Raw genomic sequence first — 8436 nt, forward strand, 5'->3', positions numbered from 1 at the left:
TTGATGTAGATTTTGGTCTCTATAGTTGATGTTTGTAGTATTAACAGTTTATGATTGTTTAAGTGATGAAGCAGGAACTCATTTGTGTGATGGGGTTGGGGGGGGTGCGACTGTTTTTGTAAAAAGTAGAATACTGCATTTCTTTGCATTTAGCATTGGTCCATGGCAGTTGTCAAACAATCAATAATGGATCAATGGCAGATATGTAGCATGCTAACTGAATTCTCCTTAGCGATGGAAGAGAAGACAAAGGACAGAAGGGGTATTTTTTCATTAGGGGATATATATGTGACAACCCCCCACTGGACCAGTAATCAAGGAGCCTCAATCCTCACCACTGGCAACAGTGGGGGATGTTCACGGGGATGATGACAAGTACACAGTATTTCCAGATGTAGCTATCTGCATCAAGTGCAAATTCCCTTAAAAGCACACAGACTACAGTCAGTCTGGGTCTGGTTTCTCCCTCTTCCTCCAGATCCCACATAAGACTCCCCACTGGCGTAGCTATAGAGTTCAGATCTCAGCTAATTGATCAAGCTAAGACCTCCAGCACCCTGTCTGTTCAACCAGTGCTTTGTGTCCCTCCCCAAGTAGCTGACACACATGATTGATACACACACACACACACACACACACACACACACACACACACACACACATACCTGGGAAAGGCTGCCACAGGTTGACTAGCTATGCCCCTTCTGCCCAGAATATAAGGTAGTTTCCATGGTTACCAGTCACTTATCAGCTACTTTAGGGCCCTTAACAAAGGGTGTCCATTCTTACTGTGTAATATTAATATAAATGGTAGTTTGAATAAGAGCAAGGCTGTTGTCCCACACAATGTCACCAAATAAATATGCAAGTACTCTCAAAGCTTAAATATCTCTACACAGATCAGCCACAATGAAAGGTTTAAATATATTTAATAAATAAAAGGACAAGAAAATACTAAATATGTATTCACAGTGACAGAGTTCAAAACCACAGGAAATATTTAAATCAACATTGCAGTACAGGCTCGCTCAAAGAAAAAAACAGCTAGACTAAGCTTTACTATATTCCTGATTGTGTCTACAAGTTATACTGTTACCTAGAAACTTACTTCATTACAGCAAGGCAGATGTTGTGGGAATGGTTCTTGTCAGGTCCATGACAAATACAGAATGCTCTGTCATTAAGAGTTCTCAAATCAATATCTAAAATAGTACTGCTGGGATAGCTTGCAGAATGTCATCATTATTTGTCATCTGACTTCTAGTTCCCATGTAAAGCCCCCATTGCTGAAGCTGGCAGTATTTAGCATCTACCTGTAAAAATACTAATTCAAGTGCTTTTGCTCAGATTTTTGGAAGTTGCTGGAAGTCCTAAAACAATTGCATTCTTTCATACTTCTAAAGTAGCAATTTGTTCGCTCCAAAAACAATACAGAATGTTTCTTAGTACAGACTGTGTATCTAGCTGCATTGAAAACTTCAGATAGCGCCTCTTTATTGTGTAGCCTAGAAAGTAATTTTATTTCAGATATTTTTATAAAGTTTGCTGGACTGAGGTTAACCTTCCAGTCTCCTCTGTTAAGCATATACATTTAAATAGTTGCAATACTGCAGATGCATTTCTGTTCTCTTCCAGTAGGGCACACTGATTACATTTCAAACAGCACTCTACAAATAATCTTTTTAACACACGTCTGTGCAAGCAGTTTGATATACATATGTCATACAGTTCTAATGCATTTGTAACACAACCATCTTGTACAAAGCATTGATATTCACTAATGACAATTTATAAAATTCCAGCTAGCTGTGGTGGCAGCATCTCCTTTTTTCATAATAAAAAAGTTTACTTGCTATGAGTTAAAACTGGAGAAACAGTGTGTTTGCTAAAGCAAGAAGCAGACCTGTAAGAAATAATTAAACAGTACAGGGAAGATACAGGGATTAAGAGTCTCTACAACAAAACATGGGATAAGCTAGTGAGCTGCAGAAAGTTGGGATAAAGTAATTAGCATGGTAGAAGGCCAAAAGAGGGGGGTGGGTAGAAATAGGAAGGGTAGGAAGGTAATGAGTTGAGTTATCTGATGCAAACTGTACAAGGAAAATTAATGTTTGCTGTATAGATAGAAATGAATTAAATGAAAAATAATGCAATAAATAGATTAAAATCAATAGACATGTTATGTTTTCTGGTGTCAGTGTCACTACATCCTATATTATCATTTTCCAGAGTTTCAACAAGATGGGGACTGAAACACTCCTGCCTGAGTAATACCTTATAATCAATCCCTTCGGATTCTAATGAAATGTTGCTGAATTTGGCTTTTCTGTCACACTATCATACTTTTGAGCTTATATTCCCATGATATTCTACCAACCTCCTTTCCACTTCCTTTTTTTGTATATTCTTTTTATTAAACACTTCATAACATACAGTACAATCTTCATATAGTAATATCAAAATGATTTTCTTTGTATATCATCCCTTACGGTACAACAGTAATACATGCATAAATATACCATAAACAGCTAACATGATATTCTGATTGTCACGTATATACCTGCAGTCTTATAATTTCAGCCCTTAGTCAAATTCTATGTTTGTTAAATCCTATAACCCACTTTTTTCTCCCTACTCACTCTCTATAGGGACAGATAATCACCCATTGTTAAATACAGCCTCTGACTGCATATACTCTTTTGTAACATGAAACAATAGTCATCTCTCCCTCAAGACTGATAATCTACTTAAACTGTCATATAATCATAGTGTACCTACAATACATTCTCACTTATTCATTCTTTTCTTATCCATCTGACCTGTTAGTACACGTTACATGTTCTCAAATTACCTTTACCATCTGTTATAATTTATCTGACGATTCCAACCTTTGTCTAGCTAAGACGTATCCTCCCAGAAACAGTAACTGCACTCTCTCTTGGTCTCTACACCTCTGCTGTTCCTCTCCACCTGGCCCCAAAACTATAAACTTCAAACCTGCCAGAACTCATCTCACATTCCTCTATACAAAAATTCCATGCTTAACTGCCAGGCATTCCCATTTATAGATTTTGTGTCTCCTTTCCACATTTCCAATATTTTTTCACCCTTCTACATTCCAGTGTCTCTGCAACTGGATGAGAATTCTATATAACAGAAAACTATTACTTTATCACATCTTTTCAACTCCTTCTCCGATATAACTACCCAAACTCCTTTTTTTCTTTGCTTGTCACTGCTTACTCCCAGCTAATCCAGATGATAACGTTTCCATCTGACAAAGCATTTACCTACTAGTTTAGTCACCTCCCTCATATACACCGATAGCTATCTGTTCTTCCTAGGTGACTGCATTATTCTTTACTAACGAGGCCTTATCGGGCAATTTCAGTTTCATAAGTTGTAACCACTGCCCCAGTTTCAGGACAAAACTTTCTAGCAATTCCTCAATTTATAAATCTGCATTTGAAACCCTCCTTATCCATTTTACACCAAATCTATTTTATTCAACCCTCTTTTCCTCCATTTCTTCCAGTTCATAATTCTCTTAATTCAAAACACGATTCTTTCATACACTCACTGATCTGAACTGTCAATGTCTTTCTACTACAAACATCCGCTTTCAACAGCTCCACATAATCTTTACTCTCCCACTCCTCATCTGTTGCCTCTTCCCATTCCTTATTTTCCTAAGCACCTGTTATAAATGCTGGTGTCACCACCTGTAAATACATGCAAAAGTCAGGCAGTCCCCATCTATTTTCTCCCTATTCATAACCTTTTTGCTATTCTAGTCCCCTTACTATTTCATACATATGTACTAAAATTGATCTGTATCTTCTGAAAGATTCTGTATCTTCCTCTGACAGATATCCAATATACTGTACCCCTGGAACTATCGTAATCTGTACCACATTTATTCTTTCTCTAACGCATTGGATTTACTAAACCATCTACTCAGCAGACAATTGACATAAGCCAAAAAAGCTCTAATTTCCCTGCACTGCCTGTTCAAAAGTCCTCAAAATACTTATAGGTTTGTAAAGAGGTACTAGGCTATCAGCCCTGGGGCCTATACAAGCCCAGCCAAAAAGGTACCCTGGCTTTTGCCATTCAAGAAAATTATTTTCCTGTGCCACTGTCGAGCAGAGCCACAGAGGTGATCCCCAGGGTGAATTTACTATTTCCCATCCAATCGAGATTTTTCTTGAAGAGTGTAATGAGGAGCTTTGTTTGATATAGATAGGTAGTTTATTCCAGAGTATGGGAAGTCTCTGGGACAGGACTCTAACCCTCTGGCATGTTCTGTTTATTGTGGTGACAAGGTTTAGGTCCCTAGAGCGTGTAGCTCGGAGGGATTGGGATTTCTTTAAGTGGAGCATGTCCAACAGCTCTGAGTTTGACATAGCTTTGTATGTTAGGCAGAGATCACCTATGAGTAGGCAATATGCGATGGAGTAAAGCTGGAGTTTTTTGAGACGGTCTGTGTAGGGCATCTGTTTGAGGCCAGTAATCCTCTTTATGAGGTATTTCTGCGGCCTTTCCAGTTGTAGATGTCTTGTGAGGTACATACCAAAAGGGGCGTTGTACTCTATAATGGGTCTAATGAGTGATAAGTAGAGGGGAACAATAACCTCTTTTTTACTGGATGAGAAACCTTTTGTGATGTGTGCCACGTAGAAGGATTTCCTGACTACTGTGGTGATGTGATTATCAAAGGAGAGACTACTATCCACCTGTGTCCCAAGGTCTCATCACACTTTCGGTGTTAAGTATACTACTACTACTACCTGTGTTGTAGTTCATGGGTACAGAGTTTTTACCAAAGGGGATGACAATGCACTTTTTGGCATTGAGTTTGAGGCCATGGCTTTGACACCAGGCATCTGTCTCAGTGAGGCCCTTTTGTAAAATGTCCACATTGTTAGGAGTTTAGATTATGGCTCCTAGTTTGCAGTCATCTGCAAACTTCATTAGCCAAAGATCTTCTGTGCTAGCCTGTACTTCAGAGAAGTAGATATCAAACAGGAGAGGACCCAGGACTGAACCCTGTGGTACTCCACATGTCACTGGTCTGAAGTCGGATTTGGAGTCTGCTACTTTCACAGTGTGGGTTCTGTCAGTGAGCCAGTTGGCAACCCATCTTGTGACATAGGGATTTATACCTAGTTTAGTGAGTTTATCTATAATTCTAGAGTGGGGGATGGTGTCAAAAGCCTTGGCAAGATCTAGATAGGCTGTGTGAACCACTTTACCCTTGTCTATGACTTTGGTGACTGCTTCAAAGAAGTCTTTCAGGTTTAGGAGACATGATTTGCCTTTTACAAACCTGAACTGGGTGGTATCCAGAGTTTGGAGATTACCAATGTCTTTGTTTATAAGTTCCATGATGATACGTTCCATGGCCTTGCAGACCAGGCTTGTCAGGCTAAGGGGGCGGTAGTTCCCGGGGTCCATGGTGGCTCCCTCCTTGTGGAGTGGGATAACTGTTGCTGTGTGCCATTCAGCAAGCACAAAGCCTGAGGTGAGGCTATGATTGAACATGGTACTTAGGTGGGGTGCAAGTTCACTATGTAGTTTGTGTAGAACGCAGCCTGGGATGTTGTCTGGTCTCATGGATGCTGTGTTCTTGGCTTTGGAGAGTCTGGTTTTAACCTGTGCAGCCATGATTACAGGAACTTTGCATTCTTCCGGTGTAGAGATAGGCTGAGAGGGGGGTAAAGTTAGCACCGAACCTATCTGCCAGGATGTTGGCAATATCAGTTTGGTCTGTATATTTAGTGCCATTGTGCTGTAACTCAGAGCAGATCTGAGTGTTGCCATTCAGATTCTTGACATAGCTATAGAATGCTTTGTGGTTGTCTTTAGAATCAGTGGTGATTTTGTTTTCATAACTAGCTTTGGAGGATTTTATCAGGGATTGCAGCTTCTTACTGAGGCTGACCAGGGAGCTCCTACACTCGTGGGATTTTACTCTTTTGCAAGAGATTCTTCCTTCTGTTGTACAGTTTGTTTATGGCAGGGGACCACCAGATTGGCTTCCTCTTTTTAGAGGATAGCGTCTTGGTTCTGTTTGGGATAGCATGATCCATGCACTCATGTAAGTGCTTATAAAGTGCAATTGTGTAGGATTCAGTAGTCGTAACTGTATTGTCCATCTGCATGGGTGTCATGAAGTTCACCACTTCTCTCTTAAGAAGCATGGAGTTGGCTTTGGAGAAATTATTTTCCATGGTTTCCTTAATGGGGGGTGGAGGCAGGATGTGGATATCTAGGGTAATTAGGCATGAGGCTGGTAACTTCGACGCGTAAAATCAACTACCAATCATTAGCAGACCGGAGTTCCACTGTGGCGACCCCTAACCGGGAAAAGCTGAAAGACACAAACATAACATACAGTACAATCTTCATATAGTAATATCAAAATGATTTTCTTTGTATATCATCCCTTACCCGATTTTGTATTAATACATGCATAAATATACCTTAAACAGCTAACATGATAGTCTGATTTTTCACGTATATACCTGCAGTCTTAGAATTTCAGCCCTTAGTCAAATTCTATGTTTGTTAAACCCTATAACCCACTTTTTTCTCCCTACTCACTCTCTACAGGGACAGACCATCACTCTGTTAACTACAGCCTCTGACTGCATATACTCTTTTGTAACATGAAACAATACATAGTCATCTCTCCCTCAAATAAACCAAGGAAAGGAAGCCAACAAACTACTGAAACACAAAAACCAAGTCAGCAGCACCAAGACCCAGCACAGGAAGCATCAGGAATCCAAAAAATATAAAATAAAACAATTTATTGAAGCACTTTTCGTTGCTTGTAATGTAGCAACTTCTTCAGAAAAGATACATGGTTTCAAACAGTAGTTTATAAGTAATTGAGACATGTCATGTGATGACCACACCTCCAGTGAGTCAAGTTCTTAAAGAAACATTTGCTAAAAAACCACATGTATTCATAAAACCTAAATACAAAAGCTGCAAGTTTGTCAGATTAAAAGTACATCAAAACTATTATAAATATTTATACAGAAGGCATTAAACTGTTCAAACTCAAACCAATAGCTTGAAGTTAGACTAAAACTTCAAAATTATGGAATAAATCAACGGATATATCTCTCTACAAAATATTGTAGAGCTAAAATAAATAGACTTATATTCCAAGCAAAAGGGTACCTATTACAAGTCTCCAAACTATACTTAGTTTCAGAGACCAGGCAATGTTACAAGCACATCATTTAAACCTGGTACAACAAATGTACACATTCAAGCGCAGTTTGCCATTTCAAGCTCATGTTCACTCTAAAGAAGTAAGAGTTCAGTTGGGCCACACCTCTCAAATTAGCTTGAACTTGATCTATAGCTTTAAAGGTAAAGTTGTATTTTACTGTTTGCTATATGTGTCTTTGCTAGTGGGTTGTAATTTTATTGACTGAAATAGCATAGGTGTGTTCGCGGCCACATCGCGGTCTAAGTTCAGTCTTCCCCCGCGTAAAAAATGCGGGACAGCAGACTACATCTTGCTATGTAGACTACTAGATCTAAATTACAGTTGAGTTTAAATTTAATCTCATTCTTGTTGTCACCTATACAAAATGTATTGCCCACTTCCATGAATCTACACATCTACAAGATTCACACAAATTCATTTCCAGCATACCTATATTGTTTTAAGTTGTTGCCCCACATTCAAGTAAGTTTTTAAGGTTGTAGCCCACTCTGAGGAAGCCTATTATTTGGAACTGGACCTAGTTTACTGAATAGAAATGTCGCGGGTAAACTGTCAGTTTTACATAAAAATACGTTTGACTTGGCCACTGTCGTTACTGAAGGTAGTAATAAATCCACCTTTGAAGTTGGGGATAAAGTTTGTGATGGAATTTGTGTTGGGACAAATACACTGTTTTGACAATCTACCATATGAGGAACAAGACGTCACTGTTCTAAACTATTTAGCCAGGATGGGAGAGAATTCCAAGTCTTCTTTTGTCCAGAAACTTCACTGACTAGAAGAAGTTCCAACAAGGATGCTGGGATACCCCGCGCTTTTCAAACATCTTCCTGAGTAAATCCACACTCTTGATGGAAATCGAGCTCCAAGTGGCGGGTCATTCTAGCTGCCCTTATCAATTGGCCTTTTATAATGGACCACACTTCTGGGTGGAACGGGTGGCAGCTAGAAAAGTGTAGGAATGAGTTACAGTACGTGGGATTTCTGAAAATCTGTGATGCATACCCCCTGTTGACTTTATCTTTTGAAAGTGTCACATCTAAATAGTCAATCGTGGCTGTGTGAAATGTTGATGTAAATCCAAGGAAATCAGTTGTAGACTTCAGAAATAAAAAACTTAGCCTGAATGCCATCTCCATTAAATATGCTGAGATTATCATCCAAGAAAATGGGATTGTAAAATGAAA

Source organism: Protopterus annectens, chromosome 16.part0 (genome assembly GCF_019279795.1).
Source record: "Protopterus annectens isolate FY-2018-M chromosome 16.part0, PAN1.0, whole genome shotgun sequence".
NCBI classification, from domain to species: domain Eukaryota; kingdom Metazoa; phylum Chordata; order Ceratodontiformes; family Protopteridae; genus Protopterus; species Protopterus annectens.